Raw genomic sequence first — 11,311 nt, 5'->3', positions numbered from 1 at the left:
GGTGCTCATCTCGCTTTATTGGCCGAGGGAGCCGGCGTACAGCTTCCGGGTCGTGTGGCCAGCATGACTAAGCCGCATCTGGAGAACCAGAGCAGCGCACGGAAATGCCGTTTACCTTCCCGCCGGAGCGGTACCTATTTATCTACATGCACTTTGTGGTGCTTTCAAACTGCTAGGTTGGCAGGAGCTGGGACCGAGCAACGGGAGCTCACCCCGTCGCGGGGATTCGAACCGCCGACCCTCTGATCCGCAAGTCCTAGGCTCTGTGGTTTAACCCACAGCGCCACCTGCGTCCCCTAAGGTCCTCAACAAAATTGAAATGCTGTGGGGTTTTCCTGGCCCCAACCTGATCCAGCAATGGGGGGTCAGAGCTACAGTCACACCTCATGTTACGTTTGCTTCAGGTTGAGCATTTTCAGGTTGCGTCCCGCAGTGACCTGGAAGCACCAGAACGGGTTACTTCCAGGTTTCGCCGCTCGCGCAGACGCGCAAAATTACATCGCACGCATGCGCAGAAGCGGACAATCATGACCCGTGCACGTGCAGATGTGGGTTGCGTTATTTTCAGGTTGCTAACGGGCCTCCAGAACGGATCCCGTTCACAACCAAAGGTACCTCTGTACAGTCATACCTCGGGTTAGATGTTCTTCAGGTTGAGCATTTTCAAGTTACGCTCTGAGGCGATCCAGAAATAACGGAGTACGTTAGTTCCGGGTTTCGCTGCTTGCACATGCACAGACGCTCAAAATGACGTCATGCGCATGCGTGGAAGTGGCAAAACGCCACACGCTCAGATGCGCAGACGCGTCTTACGTTTTACTCATCCAGAGGTACCACTGTACCTGGAAATGAGGACCCTCCCCAAACTGCAGCTGAGCCACATGGGGAAAGGAAGAGGGCATCTTGGAGTGGACGGAAACCTGAACCTTAAATGGAGGCAACATGAATGTAACATACCAATGGGTAAGAGAGGTCCAAGATGACCAAGAAATGCCTCATCAGAAGCAGGGAAACAGCCAAACGGCCTTCCCTAGGACCAAACCCTTGCCCATCTCCCTGGTATCCAAGATGGCTCCCCACAGGAAGTGACCTTGTGCCGTAAACTCCGGTAAAACCTACCTTGCCGTTGTCATGTTGTGTATAGTGTCCTCTTCAGGGCCAAGGTTGGCCTGAGGGGGGCGGGCCACAGGTTTAGCATCTCCCATCGCCCCATGGCCGCCCCGTCCCTCATGGGTCAAGGACGGGGCAACGTCTGAAGGCGGGAACCTCGCCCACTTGGCTGAGGCTCCCGGCACAATGTCGAAATTGGCAAGGGCGGTTTTCAAAATGGCGGAGGGGCCTTCGTAGGTAGAAAATGGGAGGGTGGAGGGTTGGGAAATGGTTCCTCAACCTGGGAGGGGCCTTAGGGATTTATTTATTTTATTTAACAACATTCAACACCGCCAGACTGTTTGAAAAACAACAAGCTCTAAGCGGTTTACAAAACTACAAAATAAAACATTACCATTGCCATGTATATATATATATATAGAGAGAGAGAGAGAGAGAGACAGACAGACAATATATATATATATATATATATACACACACACACACACACACACACACACACACAAAAGATTGAGCTGAAACCTTTTAAACAATCATTTCAGCAAACCTGGGTACATCGTTTAGCTGTGTATACTTGTTTCTAAATTCTGTTTTCTCATCTGTACGTTACTAATAAATTATTTTTCTGTTTTATTTACACTGCTTAGACATTTCATTTTATTAAGTGGTTTATGAAAATGGCTTAAATAAATAAATGCGGGGCCCATTTGTGTCCCCCCACCATCCATACTATCGTCCCTTTTAAATGTGCTTTTGGTTTGCTTCTGTTCTTATTTTTATTTTGTCTTTTTTTATATTGTAATTTTGTGGCATGAACCGCCCTGGGATCTACAGGTTTAGGGCGATATACAAATTTAATAAATAAATTAAATTTGAGGGAGGGGCATTGGAAAAGGACTGAGGACCCGGAGGGTGCTTTTAAGGCAGTCTCCCTTGTTCTGAGGCAGAGTCAGTAGTAGGGTGCCCTTCCCGCCCCCCAAAAAATGCAGAAGGGGGTGAAATATTAGGGGAGAGGGTGGGCCAGGAATTTCAGGAGAAGAGAACTGCATCGATTGTCACATGGAAAAGGGGAACAAGATTTTTTTCTGCCGCTCCAGAACCCAGTGGATTCATGTTACAAGGAAGGAGATTTCAACTAAACCAGGGGTCACCAAACTTTTTCAGCAGGGGGCCGGTCCGCCATCCCTCAGACCTTGTGGGGGGCCGGACTATATTTTGAAAAAAAGTAGTGAACGAATTCCTATGCCCCACAAATAACCCAGAGATGCATTTTAAATAAAAGGACACATTCTACTCATGTAAAAACACGCTGATTCCCGGACTGTCCGCAGGCCGGATTGAGAAGGCGATTGGGCCAGATCCAGCCCCTGGGCCTTAGGTTGCCGACCCCTGAACTAAACCTTAGGAAGAACTTTCTGATGGTAAGAGCCATTTCTAATGAAATGGTCTCCCTCTGCAGATTCTGGACTCTCCTGCCTTGGGAGGTTTTTGGGAGGTCAGATGACCACCTGCCAGGGCTTATTTCGCTGTGATTGAATGTATATTGAATGTTTTTGATTTCATCCATGGGACCTGTTCTTCAAGCCCAGTGCCTGTATCTTTTGACACTCTGGGTGCCTTTTGTTGTTGTTTCCCAAGAAGATCTTGTGGCGTATGGAGTCTTCTTCTGCGTGTCGTATTTGATGCAGTGTGAATTTTCAAAACTGGCAACGTGCGAGGCACCCATGGGGATTTTGGGGGAAGCAAAGATGCCAGCCACAGATTATCCAACCAGCCGCGAGAATGTTCATCTCGCTGACCTCACCGAGTTGGGCAGCAAATAGCCAATGGGAATAATAATAATAATCGTAATAATAATTTAGTTCTTCAACTTAATCCCTCATTTCCCTAACACCTTCCTCCCCTCCTGTTTCCACTCTGTGGAGCTCCCTATCTAATAATTAACACAAAAAGGGCGGATTGTGGTTGCTGTTGTCGTATGTTTCACGATGAAATGCTGTGCACATTGATGGCAGCACAGTGGACGCTCGGGTTGCGAACGTGATCTGTGTGGGATGCATGTTCGCAACCCACAGCGTTCGCAACCCGCGCACGCGCAGGTTGCAATTCGGCGCTTCTGCGCATGCGCGACTGCCGAAACCTGGAAGTAACCCATTCCGGTACTTCCAGGTTTCGGCGGTGCACAACCCGAAAAGCCGCAACCGGAAGCGGCTGTAACCAGAGGTATGACTGTATATAAACTGCCGCCTTATAAACCCAGCCAGATGGGCGGGGTATAAATAATAAATTATTATTATTATTATAATACCGCCCATTGGTTGTGAGCCTTTTTGTTTCACTTTTCCTGGGCTCTCGAGACATTGCAAAACTCGACCGGAGCTTAACCTCCTTCTTCTCTGTTATGTGGACCTTAGGGCTTTGATGGGTCAATTATTTTTCAAAACAGAGGACACCGTCGCTGTTGAATTTTACATGTTCTGTTCAGTGTGACGCTACGTTTCTGTGAGAATAAACGTACACTGTGTGTCACCCTGTTGGCTTTTGGCTTTCTTTTCATCCAGGCTTCCTCAACCTGGTGCCCTCCGCAGGTTCTGCTCCACAGTTCCCATCAGCTACAGTTCCCCAGCGTCTGGAGGGTTTGAGGGTAAGGAAGGCCGCTTGAAAGTAATGATTTCAAAATGTTGTCTAAAATGTATAAATTGCTGCTTGAATGGCATTTGAAGGACAAAGAGGTTAAGTCGGTTATGATTCACTGGGCCAAAGATTTTGGGTATAATATACAGCTGAGTGATTGGGTAAAGTTATGGAAAGAAGGTTTAAAATTTACTGCATGCAATGCCCTAAAAGAAAATGTGATGAAAATGATGTATAGATGGTATATAACACCTGTCAAGTTAGCGAAAATGTATAACGTTAGTAATAAATGTTGGAAATGTAAAGAAAAAGAGGGTACATTTTATCACATGTGGTGGGAATGTAAAAAGGTGACATGCCTCTGGGAGATGATATATAATGAGATGAAAAAAATGTTGAAATATACATTCATAAAGAAACCAGAAGCATTTTTACTGGGCATTGTGGGGAGCGATATAAATAGAAAGGAATGTAAGCTCTTTTTATGTGCAATAACAGCAGCAAGAATATTATTGGCCCAAAAATGGAAGCAAGAAGAACTACCGACAATTGAAGAATGGAGGATGAAGTTAATGGACTATGCAGAACTAGATAAACTAACAGGAAGGATTCGAAACCGGCGGGACCATAAATTCACAAAAGACTGGAGTAAATTTACAGACTACTTGAAAAGTATTTGTGAAGATCAGACGACGTTTGTAGGTTTGCAAGAAGTTTTGTGAGGAGTATTATTGGAAGTATTGCAAAAATGAAGAAGGGGCAGGATTTGTTAAGAGATGTAAAGGCAATATAAAGTTAAGAAATGCATAAGAAGTGGTGAAAACGGTGGATCATCAGAGGTTCTGATGGAAGTCTAAAAAGATTGTATAAGTGATAAGTTTTGTGGTACATTTTATAATTTATATGTTAAAATCAATAAAAATATATATAAATAATAAAAAAGGAAGGCTGCTTGAATCCAATGTATGCAAGGTGAGGGACGGGGGTTTAAGCCCAAGGGCTGTGTTCCCTAGAGGGCGGACTTCTGGGGACAGCTGGTGGGTGGTGGGCGAGGCCTAAGGCAAGACTGGGCGGGGCAAGGCATGGCACTTGCCTACATTCCTCCCAGACCAAATAAAAAGATGCCCGAGGCAGCGATGCTTCTGATTCTCAGGAAACCACAGGTGGGGAAAATTGCTCTTGTGCTCAGATCCTGCTTTCAGGCTCAATGCAGAACTGGCAAAACTGACATACAAACTGGGAGATAAGGCATAGCTGTCAACCGTCCCTTTTTTTACGGGAAATTCCCTTATTCCAGCGCCGTTTCCCGCTGCTTCCCGCTGCTATTCTGGATTGTTAGATATCCCATAGACTGTCCCCGGGACAGGTGAGGCGATTGATCCCTTATTTTCAAGGCTGCTGATCCCTTATTTTCAAATCTGAAAGTTGACAGCTATGGAGATAAGGACAACTGGGACTTTATAGAAGAATGGGAACTTTTTTACAAATTATTTAAAAAGACAGCAAAATGAACTGGACTCCTTGGCAGGTTTTGAATAAACATACACAAAATTTATTGAGGGTTAACTTCCAGAGACCACCTTCTGCACAGGAACAGGTCAAAGTGCTGTGGACTCACAGCTTCGAGTTGTGAGCACCGGATTCACTTCCACAAGAAGACAGTCGTCGCACAGCAGAGTATAGCAGAGTACAGCAGAGCAGAAACGACTCGGAGAGCAGCTCTGTAGAATATCTTCTTTAGTCTATCTGCAACTATAATACACAACTATACACAGAACTAAATGAGGTCTAAACGATAAATGCTGAACTGCACTGAGTGTCTGCAGCTGCTCTTAGCAGCAACCTTATCTATACACACGATCTCTCTCTAACACTCAGTCTCTCTCTCTCACTCTTTGATGTGAGGCTGGAGCGGAATAAGTAGAGAACAGAAACCGCCCCCTCCTCTCTGGAGAATCAGCAGAGAACATCAGCAGATTCTTGGATATGGGAGGGGTGAAATCTCCTCAGCGCAGCCTGGGAGTCATTTTGGACTCACAGCTGTCCATGGAGGAGCAGGTTAACTCTGTGTCCAGGGCGGCTGTCTACCAGCTCCATCTGGTACGCAGGATGAGACCCTATCTGCCCGCAGACTGTCTGGCCAGACTGGTGCATGCTCTAGTTCTCTCCCGCTTGGACTACTGCAACGCGCTCTACATGGGGCTACCTTTGAAGGTGACCCGGAAACTGCAATTAATCCAGAATGCGGCAGCTGGTCTGGGGACTGGGAGCGGCCGCCAAGACCACATAACACCAGTTCTGAGAGATCTGCATTGGCTCCCAGTACGTTTCCGAGCACAATTCAAAGTGTTGGTGCTGACCTTTCAAGCCCTAAATGGCCTCGGTCCAGTATACCTGAAGGAGCGTCTCCACCCCCATTGTTCAGCCCAGACACTGAGGTCCAGCTCTGAGGGTCTTCTGGCGGTTCCCTCACTGCAAGAAGTGAGGTTACAGGGAACCAGACAGAGGGCCTTTTCGGTAGTGGCGCTTGCCCTGTGGAACACCCTCCCACCAGATGTCAAAGAGAAAAACAACTACCAGACTTTTAGAAGACATCGGAAGGCAGCCCTGGGAAGTTTTTAATATTTAACGCTGTACTGTTTTTAACACTGGATTGGGAGCCGCCCAGAGTGGCTGGGGAAACTCAGCCAGATGGGTGGGGTATAAATAAAATTATTATTATTATTATTATTATTATTATTATTATTAAAAACTATTTTAAAAAATGTGCAGAGCAAAAAAGAAAACAAAAAGATGCTGCTTTCTGGCTTTCCACTGGCACCTGGTTGGCCGCTGTGAGAACAGAATGCTGGACTAGATATGGGCCACTGCCTTGATCCGTGGGCTCTTCTTATGCTGCTAAGTTTCAAATTCCCAGTTCCAAGGAGAGAGAGAGACAGAGGCACCTGGCTGCTCTGTGGTCCTTCTGTGCATGGAAAGATGGCTGAGCAGCTACACTCAGGCAGGCAGGCGAGGGGAGGAGGGAGGGCTTCTTACAGGGGGGCCACCCACTCACAAGCTAGCTGCCCTGGCAGCCCCAGAGCCCCCCTCCACCTCCCAGCAAACAGAGCACTGGTGCAGAAGGAGCAAATGCCTCTGGGCATATCAAGAGTGCAAGAAACGGGGGCTTTTCTTTGTTTTGCACTTGTTGCTGTTGCTTTTTAACTGGTCCGAAAGCCAGAAAGCGGGCAAGGCAGATCTGTGACCGTAGGGCTCAGGATCTCTCCCAGAACCCCTGCAGGGCAGCCCCCCCCCCCCGGTCTCCAAACCTGGAACCCCTCCCCCCACTGCCGGAAGCGCAGAAGACCCCAACCCTTCACTAGGAGGGCCACCCACCTGGACCTCCCTGGTGACAACACTGCTCCAAGCCTTTGCCCCCTTTGAATTCCCGGCGAGAGACGGAGGCAGCCGGTCACTCCGTGGTCCTTCTGTGCATGGAAAGATGGCTGAGCAGCTGCACTCAGGCAGGCAGGAGAAGGGAAGCAGGGAGGGAGGGAGGCCTCCACGCAGGGGGACCACCCACCCACAGGCTCCCTGCCCTGGCAGCCCCAGAGCCCCCCTCCGTCTCCCAGCAAACAGAGCGCCTCTGGAGTAGGAGCAAAGCCACCCACGTCCCGCTTCGCAGGCCAAGAAGAGAAGCAGCGTCAGAGAGCAGAGAGGCACAGAGGGAGCCTGTTTGGCGGAGAGGCCTGGCCTGCGATGGAGCCTGGACTCGGATGGGAAGCCCGGAAAGCTGTTGCCTCAGATTCTAGCCAGACCTGTTGCTCTAAGATGCGTCCAGGAGGGCCATCGATGGCGGGTTCTCTCTATGCTGCCCAGAGAGGCAGAGAGAGATGTTTTCGTGGCTCACCTCCAAACCTGGCTTTGCAAGGCAATGTTTGGACTGCACCCTCCCCACCATAACGCCTGGTGGTCCTCAGGATTGCAGGATTCATCCCTCCTCTCTCTCCTGCACTTCAAAACCATTAGGAAGAAAACATACTGTATAGGAAACCACTGCGGATGCACCAACAATTTGAAAACCGTTAAACTTACAGAAGTGGGTAAAATGCTTGCAAAAATGATTTCAGACCCAATGGAGACAACAGCTGGGATGTTAAAGAATCTCCGCTGAAAAAGTGGCTTGTTTGAGATCTGGAGAATAGTGGCTACAGGCTGAGAAAAGGGGGTTAAGGTAGGAGCGTCGGTGCGAAAGGTGGGTGATTTCTCTCTCAGAAATCTCACCTGCTGGAAAAGGTCACCCGTCCAAAAAGCCAGCCTGTCTTTCGACCTTCAGACCTTTTCTGCCACGGCGGCAGGCGCTGGGAGGAGGCTCACGGCACAAAGCGGCCTCTGGGCATATCAAGAGTGCAAGAAACTTTTCTTTGTTTTGCAGTCTAAGAAGCAAGGTTGCTGTTGCTTTTTAACTGGTCCGAAAGCCAGAAAGCGGGCAAGGCAGATCTGTGACCGTAGGGCTCAGGATCTCTCCCAGAACCCCTGCAGGGCAGCCCCCTGGTCTCCAAACCTGGAATCCCTCCCCCCACTGCCGGAAGCGCAGGAGACCCCAACCCTTCACTAGAAGGGCCACCCACCTGGACCTCCCTGGTGACAACACTGCTTCCAAGCCTTTGCCCCCTTTGAATTCCCGGCGAGAGACGGAGGCAGCCGGTCACTCCGTGGTCCTTCTGTGCATGGAAAGATGGCTGAGCAGCTGCACTCAGGCAGGCAGGAGAAGGGAAGCAGGGAGGGAGGGAGGGAGGCCTCCACGCAGGGGGACCACCCACCCACAGGCTCCCTGCCCTGGCAGCCCCAGAGCCCCCCTCCGTCTCCCAGCAAACAGAGCGACGCTGGAGTAGGAGCAAAGCCACCCACGTCCCGCTTCGCAGGCCAAGAAGAGAAGCAGCGTCAGAGAGCAGAGAGGCACAGAGGGAGCCTGTTTGGCGGAGAGGCCTGGCCTGCGATGGAGCCTGGACTCGGATGGGAAGCCCGGAAAGCTGTTGCCTCAGATTCTAGCCAGACCTGTTGCTCTAAGATGCGTCCAGGAGGGCCATCGATGGCGGGTTCTCTCTGCGCTGCCCAGAGAGGCAGAGAGAGATGTTTTCGTGGCTCACCTCCAAACCTGGCTTTGCAAGGCAATGTTTGGACTGGCCCTTCCATAACGCCTGGTGGTCCTCAAGATTGCAGGATTAATTTCTCCCTCTTTTTCTATTTCCCCTCCCCAACGCACACCAGCCTTTTTTCTGAGATGAGGTTCCTCTGAATAATAATATAAAATACAGTGGTACCTCGGGTTACATACACTTCAGGTTACAGACACTTCAGATTACAGATTCCACTAACCCAGAAATAGTACCTCGGGATAAGAACTTTGCTTCAGGATGGGAACAGAAATCGTGCTCCAGCAGTGCGGCGGCAGCAGGAGGCCCCATTAGCTAAAGTGGTGCTTCAGGTTAAGAACGGACCTCCGGAACGAATTAAGTACTTAACCCGAGGTACCACTGTAATAAATATTTATATCCCACCCTCCCCAATCGAAGCCGGGCTCAGAGCGGCTAACAACAATAAAAGTGACACAGCATTCTAAAATCAATTCATTCTAAAATAAATTCAGAATCAATTTAATGGCAACCATTGGGCTAGGGTGCTTTGAGGATTACAGAAGGATGGGGTCAGACTGTGCCTTGGCCAAAGGCCAGGCGGAACAGCTCCATCTTGCAGGCCCTGCGGAAAGATGTCAAGCCCCGCAGGGCCCTAGTCTCTTGGGACAGAGCGTTCCACCAGATCGGGGCCACAACCGAAAAAGCCCTGGTTCTGGTTGAGGCCAGCCTAACCTACCTGGGGCCTGGGACCTCCAAGATGTTTTTGCTTGAAGACCGTAAGGTCCTCTGTGGGACATACCAGGAGAGGCGGTCCCGTAGGTACGAGGGTCCTCAAAGTGATTCCGCAACACCGTGTAGGAACATAGGGGAAGCCACTGAAATTATAAAATCATTGTTAAAACCATTAAACAATTAAATTGATGGACTATGCAGAATTGGATAAATTAACTGGAAGGATTCAAAACCTGCAGGATCAGAGATTCTTAGGAGACTGGAGTAAATATACGAACTATTTGAAAAGTAATAGTAATGTACACAATACGCTAGTAGGACTGCAAGATGTTTTGTAAGGAGAACCATATGAAATATTGCAAGAAAGACTATGAAGAGAATTATTAGTTGATGGTAATGAATAGTATTAGATATATTAGGAAATGCAGAATAAGTGATAAAGAATGGAAAATCATCAGAGGTGTTGATGGAAGTCTAAAACAATGTATAATATAAGAAGTTATGTTATGTGCTTGTTGGAAATAATATGTTTAAAAAAAACTAATAAAAAATATTAAAAAAAATAAAACCTTTAACATACATACACAGGTAAAACGCTTGCAAAGACCATTTCAAACCCAATAGAGATAGCAGCTGGGGTATTTTTATAAAATATCCGCGGCAAAAGTGGCTTGTTGAAGTTTGAAGTGAAGAGTGAGGAAAGGGGGTTAGGAAGGGAGCGTTAATGCGAATGGTGCAGGATTTCTCTTTCAGAAATCTCACATGGGGAAAATATCACCCGTTGCCCGGGGTGCTTCCGGATGGGGGTTTATTGTGTGATGGGGGTTCCTCATGCAAGCAACTCTTTCAGGAAGTCCCAATGGTGTCCAAAAACTCAGCCTGTATTTTCCTTATTCCAGGCAAAAACCGAAATACTGTAAGCTTTGAACCCGGGCTCACTGCCTTGCAAATGTTCTTCTTCATTCTGGCTCATGTGTATTCCCCCCTCCCCAAACCCCAGGACCCCAGTTTTGGATTTCTGAGTAGCAGCCTTCCCACAATGCACATTGCCCACACTTAAGGCACATACAAGCAATTATACGTATTCTGCTGACGACAGTGGATCACCAAGGACTTAGCAATATAGGGAGCAGTGCACAAAAGGATTTTAGTCTGGATTAGAATAGCCCATCTTCCCTGTGTGAAATAAATTTGTGACCTTAGGCCTTAACAGTCAGTCGGGAGGGGGGAACCCAATGAGTAGGGTTATTCCAGCCCCAACACACAGAAGGCAGCAAAGGAGGGTTCCTGTGGTTTTCCAGTTCTTAGCCAATTAGAGTCTAGGGTAGCTCTAAGCTTTCCCTCTGTTATCCAAGCTCAGGGTTGTAATTTTTTCTCAGTTTTATTGTTTTATCTTTTTGTAAACTGCTTTGAGGGACGCGGGTGGCGCTGTGGGTTAAACCACAGAGAATAGGACTTGCTGATCAGAAGGTCGGTGGTTCAAATCCCCGCAACAGGGTGAGCTCCCGTTGCTCAGTCCCTGCTCCTGCCAACCTAGCAGTTCAAAAGCACATCAAAGTGCAAGTAGATAAATAGGTACCACTCCTGCGGGAAGGTAAACGGCATTTCCGTGTGCTGCTCTGGTTCGCCAGAAGTGGCTTAGTCCTGCTGGCCACATGACCCGGAAGCTGTACACCGGCTCCCTCGGCCAATAAAGCGAGATGAGCGCCGCAACCTCA

General features: G+C 48.4%; 1 long non-coding RNA gene across 1 annotated transcript in view; it reads right to left on the bottom strand.

The window, feature by feature from the left end:
• LOC310743171 overlaps positions 1-11,311 on the bottom strand; it is a 194,536-nt gene that overhangs the window by 22,444 nt on the left and 160,781 nt on the right. The window contains exon 2 of the long non-coding RNA XR_014538850.1: positions 6,248-6,351. This is a non-coding gene — a long non-coding RNA (uncharacterized lncRNA). The remainder of the gene's footprint in view (positions 1-6,247; positions 6,352-11,311) is intronic.

The sequence above is a fragment of the Podarcis filfolensis genome (assembly GCF_964270895.1).
Source record: "Podarcis filfolensis genome assembly, chromosome: 10".
Lineage (NCBI taxonomy): Eukaryota > Metazoa > Chordata > Lepidosauria > Squamata > Lacertidae > Podarcis > Podarcis filfolensis.
The sequence above is the reverse complement of the archived record's forward strand: the minus strand, read 5'-3'. Positions and strand labels throughout refer to the sequence as shown.